Source organism: Symsagittifera roscoffensis, chromosome 3 (assembly GCF_963678635.1).
Source record: "Symsagittifera roscoffensis chromosome 3, txSymRosc1.1, whole genome shotgun sequence".
NCBI classification, from domain to species: domain Eukaryota; kingdom Metazoa; phylum Xenacoelomorpha; order Acoela; family Convolutidae; genus Symsagittifera; species Symsagittifera roscoffensis.
In genome coordinates this window covers 66,067,047-66,086,819 of record NC_087064.1, presented here as the reverse complement: position 1 = coordinate 66,086,819, position 19,773 = coordinate 66,067,047, and the positions used below count along the sequence as shown (strand labels likewise).

The 19,773-nt window shown below is 38.0% G+C and overlaps 1 protein-coding gene and 1 non-coding gene across 2 annotated transcripts in view; both read right to left on the bottom strand.

Annotated features, from left to right (window-relative positions):
• The window catches only part of LOC134841206 (frataxin, mitochondrial-like), a 291,857-nt gene that overhangs the window by 197,286 nt on the left and 74,798 nt on the right, over window positions 1-19,773 (bottom strand). The window lies entirely within an intron of this gene.
• Window positions 14,852-15,012, bottom strand: LOC134842996 (U1 spliceosomal RNA). Its single transcript, XR_010162576.1, has one exon. It is a non-coding gene; the product is annotated as a U1 spliceosomal RNA (small nuclear RNA).

Sequence of the window (19,773 nt, the reverse complement as noted above, 5' to 3'; positions counted from 1 at the left end):
TTGGTTGCGTATATTTTGGGCTTTTGTTGCTATTATTTTTTTGACAAAAACGAATTTTCGATTTTTTTTTGTTTTCAATTTTTCCGTTTGATTTTAATCATAGTCATTCATATTTGTATCGCATGTGGTGCGAAGCTCAGCTTTCCCTCTGTGTTTGTTTCGAGCGACATCCTAGAAAGTGCATTTAGTCGAAACAAAGAAGGTCAAATGTTGCCGGTAAAGTCGAAAACGGACATCGTTCGACCGTTATTTGCTGCAGAAATGGAAGTGGTTTTTTATTGAAACAAGTCTGCATGCCTGCATTGTTTTTTCTTTCATTTTTTTTGCTCATAATTCAGTTAAAAGGTAAACAAAAAGTAAAACCTTGACCTAATTTGTCCTGTAAAACAGCAAAGAACTTAAGAGAAGAACATCAAACTCGAGTCCTTAATGTAAACTACTGCCAATTTTTTTCATGAGCGGGCAGTATCCCATAAAGTATGAAGCAAAAACTTTATAATTGTCAGAAAATTTTGTTTGAAAATGTTCAAAAATTTATCGAGTTTTTTCGGTTTGAGAAAGTTTGACATTCAAAGAAAAATTGGTTTTCACGACTGCTAAAGTTATTTTTTCACGAGCCTCAAAATTGATGCGCAGCTCGGATTGACCAAAAGTTGCTGTCTTAGAAAATTTTTATGAAAAATGTTCATGTTGTAACCACATTTGACTCCAAAACTGTTTAGAAAAAGTCTTCTCTCCTAAGACAAATTGTGAGATATGAAATTTTTCCGCAATCATTTTTGAACATTTTGCAAAAAGCAAAACAACGTTCTAATTACTTGAAACAAAATTATCCACTTTTTAAATGAAACAGTACGAAATCTTTTAAGCGAATTGAAGGGATTCACTGCAGAATTTAACCGAATAAAGTACAACTTGCTCAGATACTAGATTGAGAATTTCTGGTATTTTTATCAAGACCTGTTCGAAGTTGTATGAGTAAATACTAAGTAAAGTCCAAAACGGCTCACATCAAAGAGAAATTTAGCAAACGTAAGAATAGTTTTTATAGAGTTTTCACTATTTTTGGAAAAAAATTGGGAGATTGTAAAATGAGCATAAATAAAATTTGGTTAATAACTAAAGTCAATTATAAAAATATCAATTCTGTGTAGTTTTCGTTTAAAAAATGTTATGTAGATATATACTTCATTTTAATTTCAAGTTTGCTTCAAACCCAGTAGTTAAACCACACAAATTGACAATGTGGGAGTGAAAGGGGTTGCATGTTTGATCAAAATTTCAAAAAATCACATGGAAATTTTTTTGAGAAAGTAATCTCCATATCGCTTTGTTGACCAATGGCAAGCAAGTTTTGGCATCACACTCTCGCGATTGGAAGCTTGATGCTTTCACAAGACAAGTGTAGCTGCTCTTATATTTCTGAAAACAATCCAAACGAATGTGCACTTCGCATGCCACCATCAATTTTGGCTAAAAATGAAACACTGAGAATGAAGCGGTTTCAAGTAAAAAAAATTGGACAAAAATTTTACAAAAAAAAACAAAAACTGCTTGATTGATGGTTAAATTGTTATTCAAAAGTAAATTTTGATTCCGATTTGTTAGGTTTTTAATAGATAACTTTGCGAGAATTATTATATGACAGTTACATCACCAAAGAATGGTAACTCACTCTCATAGAAAAATCGTTCGATACAAGACATGTGTCCAGAACATTTTTGATATATCAAGTTTTGGTTTCGGCTTTGCTTTTCTGTGATAATTGAGGTTGAATTGGAGTCGATATTTTGCTATTTTTTTTGCTGCGTAAATCTCGTCCCCTACAAAGTCGATGTAAAAAGAAACTTTCAATTTTTGGTCTCTTTTTGGCTACACATTTAGGTTCATTAAATTTTTGACTGCTTAAGACTTCCAGTTTTATTGTATTGATTCCTAATAGACTAGGCCTTTGCTGAGATAACATCGAAAAAAATCAAAACTGAGTTCGAAACAATCTGTATTGAAGAACCCTGATATCCCTGCATAAGTGGCTCTTGAGCAAAAATAAACAAAAAGGAGAGATGTGTCACCTTGTGTAACTCCATGCTGAGTTCTTATTCAAGAAGTAAAGCAGCCATTAACATCTACACAGCTTATTTTTTTTCTAGTACAGCGCTCTGAAGCTATTTGTGTCAATATTGATTCTTTCTAAATTGAATCAGGTAACCCCTATCGAAAGCTGTTGCGAAATCGATGACTACAACGCATTCTTCATCTGTTGTATTTGATAATGTTGAATAATTTTTTCTAGAGCTACCTTGATTTGCTTGACTACCATGATTTGCCAATGTTCTCTGACCATACTGTTCAAAATTGAATTTGAGAATTTAGGCTGTGAGAATTTGAGATAGTATCTTTGCAGTTGGTGATAAATGGGCTCACTGGACAAAAATTTGAGATCGAAGATGAGTTTACAGTTTTGGGGATAATTAATTTTATTATCGCATGATTGAGATTAGATGGAAATGTTTCTCACTAAAAGCATTATTAGAGAATTTTGTAGAACTGGTACTACTTCTCCGAATAACATTTATGAATGGGGTTGTGATTCCGTCTGCTCCAGGTGCTGAATGTTCATTAATTTTCTTTATGACTTGTTTTTCTTCACTTAACGATATCAGCTTCTCATTTTCTAGTTGAGGAAGGGAAGTTTTGTTGCTGTTGATGAAGCGTTTTTTCTTTCAAGTTCATGTTTTTTTTCGTCAAGTTGTCGGATTGTAGACTTCAGTAAAATTGTTCTGATAGACGCTAAGAATGTCTTTCATTTTGTCTAATTGGTTGCCAGTCTTGTCACTAACAGAGCGGATTCGATTGATTTTATTTGGAAGAGAGTTCTTCGTGAGAGCGTCTTAAAAAATTTTACGCCTCCTTAATGTTTTTTTTTATGATTTAACTTGTTGGCTTATCGATTTTTTCAAATTATTTTTGTTGGTATGGTTGTTGGATGTTAAAATTGCCTAGTCGTTTTCGTGCATAGTCAATTTGTTGTTTGTTGCCCCTTCGGTGTCAATGTTTTTTGTCTGTGCGTTGTTTGTATAGACCCATTGCCCTAAATCTGTCTCTGATTTCAGAATTATGCGTTTCATTGGTTCGTTTTAAATGGAGGTTAATTTTGATGGAGATCTTATACTTGTGCTTCGAGGAGTTTTTGTTTGGTACGAAGATGCTTGAGTTCAACTAAGAACAACCTTGGCCATGCTCTGAACTAAAATTGGTCTTAGATTATTGTAGGTTGGAGTGGTCAGATATGTCACTTTTTTCAGTTGATGATGCAAAATTGTTTTCAGTCAAATCGTGAGAATATTTTGATTGTTTCGATGCATTGAAAAAAAATCAGGCATTTCATATGCAGTTGCTTAGTCTATTAGGCTATGTTCAGTCATAATTTCCTGAAGTTTTTCGTTGCTTTGTAATTTTGGATCAAAGTTTAGAACAAATTGGGGTGGATGAAATCATGTCGCTGAGTTCAAAATTGTTCAAGTGTCTTAAGAGACACAACGGAAAAGATGGCAGTAAGTCAAGGGTATTTTTCAAGATCTTCTTTTTCATGGCGCGTTGACGTTGGTTAATGTAAGTGTTGCATAGCAGCAACTGGCAATCATATTTCAATAATTGACAGGCTTCGTTGCTCGCAATGCAGCTTACTTTCATGTAAACTGAAACCCAAAAAGTGAACAAACCTCACTGTTTACCGCACCAAATTGTTGAAAAGTGGGTGTGTATCAAAGTTTTCTAAATCATGTTGTATAATGATGTCAGTTATTAAACACCTTAAGTTGAAATTATTTCTTGCAAGCAAATAATGAGGTTTGAGGGTTTGTGCGATAGCTGATGTTTGATAGTAAATTCTTTTAAATCCCTTTTTGTGGATTAAGCGTGTTGAACTTGAAGGACGAGACGGTTGTTTTGTGATATAAGATTGAATTGATTAATTTTGGGTCTGCGAGTTTTGAAGTTTTGTGTGTTTTTAAAACAGGTTAGTTCTGTTGGATGGATTATTTTCTTATTGTATGATATGAGAATGTCGTGTTTGACATAGAAAGTGGCTAATTTTATCGTTGTGATGAAAACCTTCATCGGGGTCTGTGTGCGCGTCAATCTCCACGATTATAAAAAAAACGGTTTTTAAACACTTGAATTAATGAGTATTTTCTCGGCAAAATAACTCCGGAAATTTGAAAATATAACGATAGTTTTTAACAAACTTTATCATCGGTAACATCGGCCACAAAAACATCTGCATAACTCAAAGCAAGCAGCAAAAATGGCCAGTATTTGTCCTTGAGACAAATTGCTCTTTTTTAAGGTCAGCTTTAATCAAGGCTGAACCAAATTAGAGCGAAAAGACGGTTAAAATAGGTTTTGGGGGGATCGAACCTGGTTACGGAGCATCCCATCAAGTTCGGTGCATATTTGAGTTCTAGAAAGGAAAGGACCTAGTCGGGATTCGAACCGGCGCCGAACCCGCCGGGACGCTCCCTGTATACGCTTGGCTACTGTCTTTATATGCATTTACATTTTGGTTCAATTTTATATGCATTAATTACATTTTTTTATATTACTGCAATTTTTTATATTACATTTGCGTTTATATTTGCGCTGCTACATCCTCCATTTTTTTTATATTATTGCAATTTTTTATAATACATTTGCGTTTATATTTGCGCTGCAAAATCCTCCACCCCTAAACCTGGAAGAACGGGAGCGAGCTTTACGGTCGGGCGGGTCAGTTCGCTCGTAACGGTCTTTATGTCGGCGGATCTCGCGCATCCGTCCTTGCCATAGTGCAGTCTTAGGATACGTGCGAGTGGATAATGTCCACGTGGAGTGTCAGGCTCTATGACCCAAACCAAGTCGCCGGCTTTCAACTTAACGTCTGACTGGTTGTGCCACTTTGCCCTCCTATTGAGGGAAGGAACGTATTCCCGCATCCACCGTGTCCATATTGCGTTAGCGTATGATTGCGCTCTGTCGAACCGCTTCTTATGGTCGAAGTTTTCTTCGAAACTTAGCGACGGAAAACTCGCTGCGTGTTGACCAAGAATAAAATAATTCGAGGTCAACGCCTCTAGATCTAGCGGATCGGAACTAACGGCTGTTATCGGTCTAGCGTTGAGTGATTGCTCAACAAGGCACAGCGTGGTTCTTAGAACCTCCTCAGTTACTCTTCTGTTGCCTAAGATGTCATACAAAACGCGCTTGACACTCAGAACTAATCGCTCCCAGGAGCCACCATGGTGCGGTGCGCTGGGTGGATTGAATTTCCACTTGATCCCTTTCTGAACAGAAACAGCGGGTGCGAGCTTGTTCCAACTCTCAACGCAAGCTAAGAGCTCTTTCTGAGCGCCAACAAAGTTCGTGCCGTTGTCGGACATGATGGTTGTCGGAGTACCGCGACGTGCAATAAATCTCTCCACGCCCATCACACAAGAGCTTGTGTCGAGCGAGGGGACCACTTCAATGTGCACCGCTCTAATGGTGAGACAGGTGAACAAAAAACCCCACCTAATTTCCGTAATTCTCCGGATTGGAACTAGGAACGGCCCAAAGTAGTCGACACCTGTGTTAGAGAAAGGAGGTTGCTTGTAACCCAGCCTTTCAATGGGCAGATCAGCCATCATATGAGTTACGGTTTGCGATTTGCGTTTTCGGCACACAACGCAAGTATTTTCGATGTTTCGCAGCAACCATCGCAAATTTAACACAACGTAATTCAAATTAACCACCGCACGCATGTAATCCAAGCCTTGATGGAAATTCCTAACGTGCAAGTGTTTAACCAATAACCGAACAACCGCGTGACGTGCATCAAGTATAATCGGATGCTTGCTATCGAAATCGGAGTTAACCAAGCAGCTGATGCGCCCAGTCGAGCGAAGGTTGCCAGCTGGTCCAATGAACGGCGATTACTTGGCGATCCGACTATTCTTCGTGATAACTTTACCGGATCTTAGTAGTTTCAGCTCACTAGGGAATGTTTCACCCTGGGACAGGTAAATGAGCTTCTGTACAGCAATATCCATTTCACACGGGTCTGTAATTTCTAATATACTCGACCGGAAATGTTTATGGGATGGCAGCCATCTTAACAAAAATGCTACTGTACGTTTGTATTTTACAATTGAGTTGAATCTCTCCCATTTTCCGAATGGACGATTTTTTTCTGTCAAAACATCGACGACGAAATTTGACAATTTTTCCAGACAAATGTCGATATCACATGATGGTCCTTTGAGTCTTATTTTATCAATAACCCTTGTATCGGACTTGAACAACCAATCACTTGTTCTCAGTATACTAGGGCCATTAACCCAGCTGCTTTCCTTGAGGGCTTCCGAAGAAATCGCTCGTGTACCGGTATCAGCTGGGTTATCACCGCTAAGTATGTGATGCCACTGATCAGTGGTGGTAGACTCCAGAATCTCACCAGTGAGATTACCAACGAAAACGGGTAGCTTACTACAAGAGTGAAGCCACTGAAGAACAGTGGTACTAAATGTCCACATGAAAATATCCGTAACATTGAAAGTAAGACCTTTCAAAATTTCTTCTTTTAAGTGGGTTGCAAGAAGAGCCGCTTGAAGCTCTAACTTTGGAATAGAAAGCGCTTTCATAGGCGCGACGCGGGCTTTGCCAAACACAAAGGCTAATTCGGTCTGATGGGAGCTAGAAAGTCGCGCACGAAGGAAAGCGACGGCACAGAAAACATCCTGCGAACTATCACCGAACATGTGAAGTTCTATACGGTCGAAAGGTTCAGTGAAATAGCTGCGAGGTATTGTCAGAGAACCTAACAAATGAAGACCTGAGTGCCACTCAAGGAATTGCTTTTTGATTTCATCTGGCAGATCATCGTCCCGTTTTTGACCGTTGATTCGCCAGATATCTTTCAATAGAAGGCGAGCATTCACGGTATACGGAGCCACTAACCCAATTGGAACAAAAACAGAGGAAACAAAACTCAACACGGTACGCTGAGTGATTGCTTTGTCTAGTGGACGATCAACCCCTCTACTAACGATTAAAGTATCTTTTACGTGATCCCACTTAAGACCGAGAACATGCGACGACTGGTCTGGACTGGCACAAATATCTTTAACAGAGGAATTGGACTCACGGTTGTCCGTATCAAGAGCGGTTGTTACGTCGGGCACGTTGCTGAAAAATTTTGTCAGACGAAACCCACCTAGTTTAAGCAACGAGATTAAATCCCTACCTAATTTCAAGGCGTCATCCCTGTTTTGAAAAGAATCCAGATAATCATCCATATAAAATTTCTGGACAACAGCCGAAGCAGCTTCGGGGTACTCAGCTTGATTATCCGATGCAGTCTTCTGCAAAGCAAAATTCGCACAAGTCGGCGAGTCACGAGCACCAAAAATGTGTCGCGTATATTGGTGAACTACCACACTTGATGTGGGGTCCTCCCGCCACAAAAAACGAAGAGAAGGTTGATCTTCTTCACGGACTCCAACCTGTAAAAACATCCCTTCAATGTCAGCTGAAACGGTGTATTTATGCTGACGGAATCTTAAAAGTACAAAAATGAGGTTTTGAAGGAGATCCGGGCCAACCAACAGAGATTTGTTCAAGGAAGCGCCATGACACTTGGATGCCCCACTGAGAACTCGGCGCACCTTACCGGGTTTATTCGGGTTCAACGCCGGGTGATGCGGGGATACCACTCACGATCGGCTCGTGATTTGGGATCGTGTGCCTTAACGGTTATGACATATCATTTTTGTATAACTTCTCTAATTGTTTCGGCGTATTTTTCACGGAGCGACGGATCCTTATCTAGCCTCTTTTCCACAGACTTTAATTGAGCTAAGAAGGAAAAATAGTGATTCGGTAAAGTACTTTCCTTATCGTTCCAAAGCATTGGTACAATATACCTCTCACCATCATTTTTCAAAACAGACAAAGCGCGTTTGTCGGGGGCGGAACGGGCATCTACCTGCTTGAAGGCTCCATATGACTCCAACTCATACCAAGATTTAATTTGGTCCGCAAGAGACATGTCTTCGACAACACGCTTAAGGCAAGACGAGTTCGACTTAAAGGACGGCGGTAACGGACCACTTAAAACCCAACCTATCGGCAGGCGTACGGCGCACGGTGAAATAGAGTCCTCCCCCAGAAGGTACTCAACGGGTCTTATGGCATGGTAGAAATCCTGTCCAATAATTATTTCGACGTCCTCATAATTATAATGTATAGGTTTGATCGGAGCCAACTGCGGGTATTTTTCCTGTAACTCAGGAATACTTATGCTATCCGATCCAATGCGAATATGATCCTTAACATAAGCTCGAAAAAAAAACGAAAATTCACTATTATTCGTTTCGGCGGAAGCTTGAAAACTTACTTGATGAGTTTTCATCAAGCTCGTGGAATTGAATCCATTTATGGTGAGGTTAACGGGAGTGCCAACCAAATGGAGGCGTTTTACGAGATCGGCCAATACCCATGAGTGCGTGGAAGCACTATCGCAAAGAGCTAGGGCATTAGTAATCGTCGCATCCGAAGAGACCCCGAGTGATGCAACTGGTAGGAGGCCTTTAGTTGACTCCTGGCTATGAAAATCGCCGACGGCAGCGTTAGTCGATACATGTTTAGTGTTTGCGTTACCTGACGCCGGGGAACTTTTAGTATCCTTAGGAGGAAAAATTTTCTCAGCTCCATGTAAGAGCACGTTGTGCGTGCTTTCATAATCTGGCTTGGGGCACTTTCTGGCCTTGCTACAATTACGAAAACGGTGATTGCTCTGTAAACACGCAAAGCAAAGTTTTTGTTCGGCTACATGTTTCGCTCGTTGCGTAGCGTTTTTCTCTTTGAATACGGCACAATTCCAAAGAGCGTGTTGACCTTTACATACAGAACATGGAGGGAACTTTGGTTTTTCCTTAGTCTTATCACTTACTTTTGCATTACTAGCAAACACTTTCGTGCCTATTTTTTGCTTCACTTGTTCTTCAGGCTTAACCTTAGAATTAATTGCTTTTAGTCTCTCATCACCCTCCGCTTTTTCTTTAAGCCATTCGTTGAAATCTAGCAGAGTTGGTAGATGCCACTGGCGTCTTACGGTTTGCATTGACCATGCTTCCTGATGGTTTGGTGGAAGCTTACTCACAGCCTGATTCAGTAAGTTAACACTGTTCAGGTCATCGTTAAAAGATAAAGACTTGAATACGGCAACCAGTCCAGAAACTGTAGAGGAAAAGCTAATTACATTTTCCGAGTTATGCATTTTCAGCGGAGGAAAATTACTCAATTTATCTAGATGAGCCCCTACTACAGCATGCGGCTGCCCGAACTTTCTTTGAAGAGTTGCTAATGCGTCTTTATATAGCACTCCGCTATAGCTATACTCAGCTGTGCATGAGTATATTAATCAACTCTCGGGTCGAAAGTGGACGCTCGACGTCTGCACCAGGTGAATCACCGGGAGTTGGCTCTGTGTAACTCGAAGAGTTACCGTGACAATCAGGAACGAACGGTTGATTTGCATGTGAAGAAATTTCAGGCTGTGCAAAGAACACAGTCCCTCCACTTGTATAAGGAACAAAATTATTCGGAGGAACAATCGGAGTTACTGCGGAAACAGTTGTCGAAGGAACGTAGTGCTGTTGAGTTGACATTAAAGGGGCAGCAACAGCTGGTCTCCACAAATTACTATAAGGATTATAGTGGTCACTTGAAAAGTTATAACTACTAACGGGAACACCCATATGTTGTTGTGATGGGATTACAGGGGCTTGGTGGCCAGCTACTACTGATCCTGTAGTTTGATGACTTAAAGAAACCTGACTAATTGCTGTTGATGCAGGAACGAACGGTGCTACACCAGAAGGAACTTCTGCAGATGTTGGTGGAGCAAAATAGTTTTCAGACGTTACCGGGACTACTGACCCTGTGTTTGGATTGCCTAGCACCGGATGAGTGGACAGAAAAGTTTGCTGAGGCAAATTATTAGAAACAGGTTGAATGACCTGCTGTAACCCTACTGGATTGTTAACGGAAACCTGCGATTGGACCAAATTCGACAAATTATGTTGTTGTCCGTGAATGTGGTTACTGTTATACAATCCCGGATCACTAGAAGCTGCCTGGCCATTATTCACTCCTGTAAAACTTGATGAGACCAAGTAAGTTGTTGATGCAGGATAAGTTGCCTCAGGGGCTGTTGAACGAACGTGCTGCTCTTGATTAGGAACTACAACAGCTTCAGGCTGATTGTGGTCGACAGATTTGACCCAGTGACGCGTACGATCTTTTTCGTCTATTGTTAGTTGTGGAGAGATTCGAGTTAAACCACTTTCCTCAGCATTCTCGCTGATTTCCGACAACTCATCTTCTAACTCAAGCCCTTTCAACTCAATTTCTGTCAGTTTTTTCCTGTGTTCTTCAGTCAATTCTTCCAACTCTAAACTGCTTTGTTGTTCTAAAAAATATTGTTTCATCTTCTTTTGCTGCTCTTTCAGTCTTAATGACACCTTTGCCTGCCTTTCAAGTTAAATCGCACTTCTTCTCAGAAAGTGCTTTCGACGGAGCGGCGGTATAACTAGATTTCTGAGAACCCGATTGCTGATGTCGGCTGCTTCGATGAGACAACTTAGAGCGGGTATCTGTTTTATGCGACTGGGGTTTTTCACTTTTTTCATAATGATGAGAAACTTTTGAGCTGCTATCTATTTTGTCCGGCTCTATTACTGCCTCAAAACTTGTTTTATATGTGATAGCTTCCTGTAAAACTTTATCGTTGCTTTGAGTCAACTTATGAAGCCACATATCCTGTGCCGGTATCAAATCGTCAGGGTTGGAATTTTTTGCAGCCATATCAATCAACTCATCATTTACCTCGACCGCTTGTTCTATATAGTTCCTACAATTTTCAATATAGGTATCAATTTTTGAGCAACGACTCTGACTCTCTATGTATTCTAAAATTATTTCATGGCATTTATAAAGTTCGTTTTCGAGGTTGCTACGTTTCTCAAATGACTTCTTAATTTTCTTCTGAAATTTAACTTCCATGCTTAATAATTTCAGAAATAAACGACTCAGAAAATACTTTATTTTCACTCAAGTAAATCCACAAAATACCTGTAAATCCTGGCGTTAAAGTTAAAGCTTAAACCGGGCTTTGTGAAACAAGTCTTTTTCACGCGCTTTTGAGACGGCGCGGATAGTATACGGAGCGCGTAGTCTAGAGAACTAGCTCCTAGAATGAATACCATACACTTAAGAGACCTATGCGACGGCTACGTTACGCTTAAGTACCAATGGGGTGGGGAAATTAAGTAGGTCGGTTGAACTCCAACAACGCACACGGAGTAAACCTGAGGATGAAAGAATTCAACTTAACTCACTTAATATCACCGTACCTGACCACTTAACATTAGTGTCGCGCAACGAAGTCAATAATCAGACGGGCTGAAACGGCTTAGATTTACTTGAAGGGATCAGGCAAATTGGTTAAGTTCCAACAACACACGCGGAAAAAACCTGAGGATGAAAAAACTCAACTTAATTTGCCTGATATTTCGCTACCAGACCACTTACCATTAGGTTGTTGTCATGTTACAGCAGTTTCGCAGAATTACGGGGACGTTTTGAGGAATTTTTGGCAATTTTATTTTACTTTTTTCCCAAAATTTTTTGGAAAATTTTGGTCTGCAGGTTCGAGTCGTAAACCAATCCAAAAAGCTAGTCCAGTACCTCTTGTCTATGTTCCGTTTTTCTGGATATTCAATCCGTTCACAATTACCCGAAAATTTTGGTATCGAGAAAAAATGCCAAGTAAATTGACTAAGTACCGATTGTAAGTTATTTCAGTTCAACAGAACTGCGCAAAAATTTTGAGTGTTGAGAAAAAATTACCGGTTGCTAGCTTGCGGAAAAAATTTCAACATACAGTACATCGTATATAAGTTTATAGCACGAATGGAAAGGTTTTAAAAAAAGTTTTGGAACCTTCTTACAGTTTTGGAGATTGGGCGGTCACCGGTTGAGAGTTGCCAAAAACCAGGGGACAGAACAGAGCGATAGGAGTCAAATAGGTGCAGGGTGCTGAAGATGAACAGAAAACGAGGCAGGAGAACGCTTATTTGTTTAGGCTGAGTCCTGCACTGGTGATACTGGTGTTCCAAGCGATGTCGGACGTAATGTTGTTGGGAAGGACTGAACTCTCATCTCTTTCCTTCTTCGAAGGTACACTAGCAATCTCAATTCTCGCGGAATTTCACAATCAGGGGTTGTCTGAATGTTGAGACTTTTGATCAAAGAGTACTGCTCAGGTACCGTATCCAGTAGAGGGGGCGTGGTCACCTACGACAGCTTGGTGTGGCAGCAGTCGCTTGTCACTTTGTCATCCATAGTGTATTAGAGGGCATCATCCAAACTTCTTCGTCACTGTGAGTAGCCTGTCCGAAATAGAACCATTTGAAGGCGGTCATGGGTGCTGCAGGATTGAAACAGAGAATTGACCGGAGAAATTGCTAAGTATTCGTATTTTCTCGCAAAAGCTTCACCTCTTCAACCGTTATAAAAAAAAGAAACAACGACGTAAATAAGACTGCTCTATTTTGTATCAGGGTAAATCAAAATCAGATAGTTCTTTGTCGTCAATTTTTTGTCTCGACTGCGTGCGCGGTCCCTTGTGCAGATTCGTGAATAACTTTGGACTTCGTGTCCCTTGTGCTCTTCGTGTCCCTTGTGGGGCGCCAAAATATGCGCGTCAATCTCCACGACTATAAAAAACTGTTTTTAAACACTTGAATTAATGAGTATTTTCTCGGCAAAATAACTCTGGAAATTTGAAATTATAACGATAGTTTTAAACAAACTTTATCATCGGTAACATCGGCCACAAAAACATCTGCATAACTCAAAGCAAGCTGCAAAAATGGCCAGTATTTGTCCTTGAGACAAATTGCTCTTTTTTAAGGTCAGCCTTAATCAAGGCTGACCAAATTAGAGCGAAAAGACGGTTAAAATAGGTTTTGGGGGATCGAACCTGGTTACGGAGCATCCCATCAAGTTCGGTGCATATTTGAGTTCTAGAAAGGAATTGGCCGGGACGCTCCCTGTATACGCTTGGCTACTGTCCCTATATGCATTTACATTTTGGTTCAATTTTATATGCATTTATACTCTCGCTTACATTTGCGTTTATATTTGCGCTGCAACAGTCTGTGTTTTGTAGTCTGCGTTTTTGTCAGTTTATAACATTGTTTTTCGATGGCCAAACTGTGCACTGGATAGGAGCACAATTTTGTGTCTGTATGTTCCTGGATGCCGCGGGTTCCGCAGAAATATATCGCGCGTTAGTTGTCCCAAATTGGCCAAAATAGCAATCTTTAAACCCCCATAACTTTACGAAAAACTATCATAGGTGAAATATCTTTTCAAATTTGAGCTCAAGACAACAATACCTTTTGAATGATATAAAACAATTCCGTCAAAAATGGCTAGTTAAGAAGTCGAAACTTGTCTGAAGAAAAAACACCCACCCCGAGCACAAATATTCCGTTACTTTCGTATCGAAAGTCGGAACAATAAATACGAGATTTATTGGATCTACATAACAATCCCCCCCTATTGTATCTACTAATGAATCTCCCCTCCCCCTTTCTTGAAAGAAGGGGAGATTGTTAAGTAGATCCAAAAACTTTTCTTTAATAATAGTTACGTAATCAAGATAATTTTGCTGATTCAAATTTTTTTCTTTTGATATATGTTTTCGTCTCATTTTCTATTTGATAGTTTGCAATGCTCGTGCTTGCATTGAATCTAAAGTGATGCGAAGCTCCACTTCTCCTCCGTGTTCATTTCATTCAGCTAATGTATCCCAACAAAACTGTTATGCGGGAGTGAGAGGGTTTGTATGGTTGATCAAAATCTTAAAACTTCACTGGGAAATTATTCTCAGTGGCCTGGCTTTGTTAACCACGGGTACGCAATTTTTGGGGTCTTATGCACTAAACGGCCCAAAATCAGTATTTCTACATCTTTCTTGAACTCTAAATAATATGGTTGAATCTGATTGGCTAATCAGACTCTCAAATTCAAACACCATGGTACGGCATTTCAATTAAAATTCCAAGCTGATAAAATCGGCCGAAATGAACAAATTTACAAAACTTTAATTCAGCTAGAGTCATTTTACGAAGTTTTCTTGATCCGAGCGAAATTACCCAGGTGGAACCAGATCCAAACTATATATTATTATTGGTTATAATTTAGATATTTTATCCCTATAAAATATTAAATACTAACCAATCACACTCCATCAAACTAACAACCCACTTATTTGTAAAGTGCTGAAATTACTTGTAATTTCAGCACCTGGGCATTTTGAATTTAACTTACAACTTAGTTGCTTTCTCCAAGAGACCGACTCGTAACAAACCAGTATACTCTAGATCTATTGAGACTAAGAGATATAAGAGCTATAGAGACTAAGAGATATAATCTATCCGGCCGAAAATAAGATAGCGTGACGAGCAGAGTGTGTACCTATCTGAAATTACTCTATGAGTTAGACTTCCATCCCAACTCACAGGTTACTTGAAAAAAATCTAAGCAAAGTTAAACAAAGAAAGACAAAGTTATTCTTGGTAACAAAAAAAACAGGTTGAACTAAATGAATTGCGTTCAGTTTTTGGATCAATTAATTTGTCCTAAATCTAGCATACCTTGGAAGCCCGTTAAGACTCCTTTTAAAACATATTAGAGAAAACGTTTTAAAGTGTTTACTATGTTCTTGATCAGCGCTGCAGTAATTGTTGAGAATGTTCAGATTATTAAGGGGAGAGCGCGAACGCAGTCCCCACACTAATAAATTGTGCGTCCGAGTTTCTCACTTGGAGAAATCGCAGGGGTCAACCTCAGCGCAGTGCAATGCAGAGGCCTCGCCCTGGACCACCTCTCTGCTTGATCAGAGGACGGTCGGCGCCAGGTAAGTATGTTACTTTATTGTAAAAATGGGGTCGGATAAATCGAGCATGACATCGTAAACTTGGTCTTGAAGATGATTCCGTTCATTGCTCGCCTGCGACAGAACAACTTCCAGATCCGTTTCGCAGTGAAACGATCAAAAAAAAGAATCATCCAAGAAAACACAATACGTCACTTGTTTGTTGATCAATACAGTCGCTAAGCCTACTTGAACACATTTTTTGCACCGTGGAATTAAATTATTTCACTATTTGGTCCGAAAGACACCAGAAGCAATGATTTAATTTTATAAAGAATGATATTACGAGCGTTGTTTTGGTATTGACGTGACAAGACATGGCATTTATTATTATGGCCACTGCGAGGCAATTCAAGCTGTGCTTGTAAATAGATGAAGACCATAAATGCGCACAATAGAATGCATTTATAGCTTAATGGCTTGTAAAATTACTCGTAAATATAGCTCTAGATAGTCTTTTCAGCGGTGGCCAGTCAATAAGCAGAATGGTCTAAGAGCAGAATGGGTCCAAGAGCAGAAAAACAAAAATATTAAAATTTATACGGCAATCGGTAAGTTAAGTATAAGTATTGTCAATATTACCGAAGAAGCAATAGTTAATTTGAATAATTAAATCCAGATTTTTTTCTTAATTCAATTTTAGAAAAACTTGATACAATTATTCTTTTCATGCATACTTTATTCAGTTTCTTGGTATTATTGAAGATTATAATAATTGTTTTCTCAATTAACCCATGTATCAAAAATTTATTATTTTTCTCTTTTTCTGCTCTTGGAGATCCATTCTGCTCATAGACCATTCTGTTTTTTGCTCCGCCTCCCTTTTCCGCAAAACTTTTTCAGAATTAGATCTGTTTTAGCCTTACCTGGCCAAGTGTTTTTTTAAATAAAAACTCAAGTACCTGGTTGATTGAATTGAGAACCAGTAGCGTCAAATTCTAGCCAAGAGTGTTACTTTAATAAATATCGACGAAGTATCTTTTCCCCTTTCTCCAAAGTTTGTTTAATTTTTTTTGTTGCAAATCGAAATGAAAATTGTGGAACCTGATCTAAACTATATTTTATGATTGGATAAATTAAATGTTTTACCAATGTAAAGTATTTAATATTAACCAATCATGATCCATCTAACTAACAACCCACTTATTTGTAAGTGCTGAAGTTACTTGTAATTTCAGCACCAGAGAGATTTGAATTTAACTTAGAAATTAGTTGGACTCTCCCGAGCACTTCAGCAGCCGCAATAAACCAGTATACCCTAGATCTATTGAGCCTAGCAGAGACTAGTTAAACAACCTGAGACTAGATAGTATAAGAGTAAGATTAGGATCGGTATTAGACTAAGAAGTTGCACGAATCTATCCGGCCGAAAATAAGATAGCGTGACGAGCAGACGGTGTACCCTATCCGAAATTACTCTATGAGTTACGCCCCAGTCATAACTCATCTGGTGCGACCATAAGTCTCGAACAAGACCTTATTAGATTAGAATTAACCAAGAATAGATTAGAAATTAGACAAAAACATTTACAAAATGTTATACGACAATAATTTAATTGAAATGTCTCTCCGACTCAATAGATCAGAGCCAATATTCCGAACCATAATAGAACTACCCGGAATTGGAAGAAGACATCGAACCAAAGACGACATACGACAAAGTAGAAACTTGCCGTATAGTTATATGATAGTTCGGCAAAAGCCAGAACAAACTTTTATATTTCGAATACTACTTGCAATGAATTTAGATTTCCATTTGCAAACATAAAACCTTGAAGCTAATCTTCAAAATCATTTCAGGCGCTAAACAAAATTAATATTATACAATAACGATTGATAAAAAGATCTAAGATCGTTTTCTTAAAATTCTGCAGTATTATACAAAACATGTTTGAAAAATATTTATTGGAAAATAAAAATAAAAATTAGTAGCATGACAATAAATGGTTAGTAATCATAAATCATCCTGTTGTTCCAGCTTCATCACCTAAAACATAACAGCAATCATCAAACCCACTAATATCATAAAAACACTAAATCTTTACTTTACACAAATTAAAACATTATTAAAACTTAAAGTCACTTAATTTTAAAACCAGATCATCAAGGCTTATCCTTGGATCTTAAATCATTTTCTACTTAATTAAATTTTAAATTTGATCATCAAGGCTTATCCTTGGATCAAACAGAACAACTTTGTTCTCCCCCACCCACTTAATTAGTGTCTAACGACCTCAAACGTCGATTCACTATCCAACCCTTTCTAAAAACCCAAGACTAATAGAAATTTTTAAACAAAACTAATCATTCAAATTAGGATAAGCAGTGAAGAACTTCGGTTATTCATCCTTCACTTGACCCCCCCTCTTACCAGACCCAGGATAAATCTTAGACTTAGTAAGTTTAAAATAGTACCTAACGAACTACTCGCGTTCTAATTATACCTGAACCTTGTGGATCGATTTACTATTCTCCAACCCTTGAACACAATCACTCCCTTAAGTAAGATTAAGTAAGTTAACACCTTAGCTTATACTAGTCACGAGAAAGTAAAATCATTCTCCGGAATCGATATACTTTTCTCTCCAACCCTGAACAAAAAGACCCAGGTTAAGCTAACCAAAAAATCGTAAGAACTAACAGTTTAAGAAAATAGAAATCATTTAACAACCTTTTGCATCTGTCATCCTAAACCTTATGTCATTTAAAAACCTAGGAAATAAACAAACAATCATTTTACACAATTGTGAAATAGATAACAAAAAATACGACCTTGTAATCACACCTCATACACAAACAGTTGGATACATTCGCACAAAACGACAAACACTAAAGAGAAAAATAATAACTAAACAAAGACAAATAACACGAAAAAGATTTTCAAAGAATCGAAACGCATTTTCAGAATCAGAAACCAACAGTTTAGACGAACTTTACAAACTAAAAGAATCAGTAGATAAAAATTACCCACTTCACGATCAATTATATTTTTCTGACTCAGAAACAACTTCAAATTCATCACAAAGAGGAAAAAGAAGAATAAAAAAGCAGTACAAACACAAACCAGTACATCTATACAATTGGAATCAACCAATTCGACACATTAATAATTACATATTAACAGTCATCGAACGAAAAAATGAGCTCAACACACACTCCAGGTGAAGAAACTCCAGATGATGATGAAATCTTTCCCTTTATAGTAGACGCAGATACTGATAGAGGACAACACTTATTTTGTCAAAATTTACTCATAAATTTATTTGAACCCGGAATTAGTCCATGTAAAACAGAGTTCCCCGATGTAAAAATCAAAAGACAAATCATAGATCACTATCTAAAAGATATATGCAACATAACACAACAGTACGGAATCTACTCTATAGAATTCACTTCCCCAAACCATAATAATAGAACATATACTATTCAAACAGACGATCTCGATTTAGAATTTTCAAAAGTCTTTTCAGAATATATAAAAAGCATCCAATACCATAACTCACAAAGAGCAAACTCCATTTTCACCAATGAAGTTTTCGCAATAATATATAGTTATATTTCAATATTAGAAAATGAACTACCATTAACAAATGTCTCACCGACAGACACATCTAAACATTTAAGAGTACGACATGAAATCACACTACTCTCTAGTTATTTGAACGTCATTAAAGAAAATTTCACGAAAGACGACGTTTCACAACATACCAGACACGATTTACAAAAAATTTTAGCATGGTTCATAATAGATTATTTCACACACAATATTGATTTAATTGCACAAGCAAGAAAAAATTTTAGACCCCAAAATTCGAACGATGAAACCGCTATCACAGAACAATCAGATTATGTTTGGGACCCCGAATGGTCTCATCCCGCATTTATAAGCTTCCCACAATCAATCTCAAGTCAAGCAATAGGTACAATATCTTACATAAGAGACTATGTAAGAGTAATACCATTAACAATTGATGCAACACCATTAAACTATAATACATTTTTACCCGATACACAAAATAATAGTTTAAACTCTACAGTCATACACAATGAAAACCTCAATGGAACTAGGAATCTTACTCAACAAGATATCCAGACACCATCACACTTCATAAATGAAGAAATTGTACACACAACAACTACACAACAAAGTATTTCACCAATACGCCCAAATTTAACAACACCAAGAAATACAAATCCTTCACAAACACAGGTAACCTTACAATCAACCGTAAAACCTTCGGTTGCCCCTAAATATTCACATATGGATTATCAAACATACAAACCCGTGACAATACCATCAAAAACACGCAAAACATTCACTAGAAACAACTTTGCAGACCATAATTATAATTATACACATCCGTCAAAAACAAATTATCAACCACAAAGGAATTTTAATCAATATACAAAACCTCGAAACTGGGATAACCCAACAGCCCAATATAATTCAAATAATTTTCAACCAAATCCTCCACAGGATCGCAGTGAAAATTACCCATTTTTTCAACAAAATAAAAATAAAAAACAAACATCTTATCAAATGGATTATTTATCCTCAGATGAAGATTTCCTACAACCAGATATATTTGCACAAAATACTCAAGAATATCGTAGACAAGGAATACAGAAAACACGTATAAATCATAGGAATTTTTCTCCACAACCAATAGATGCACAACATCAACAAGCAATTCAACAACAAAATCCAATTAATACACAATCCTTTCAACCAATTCAACAACAAAATCCAA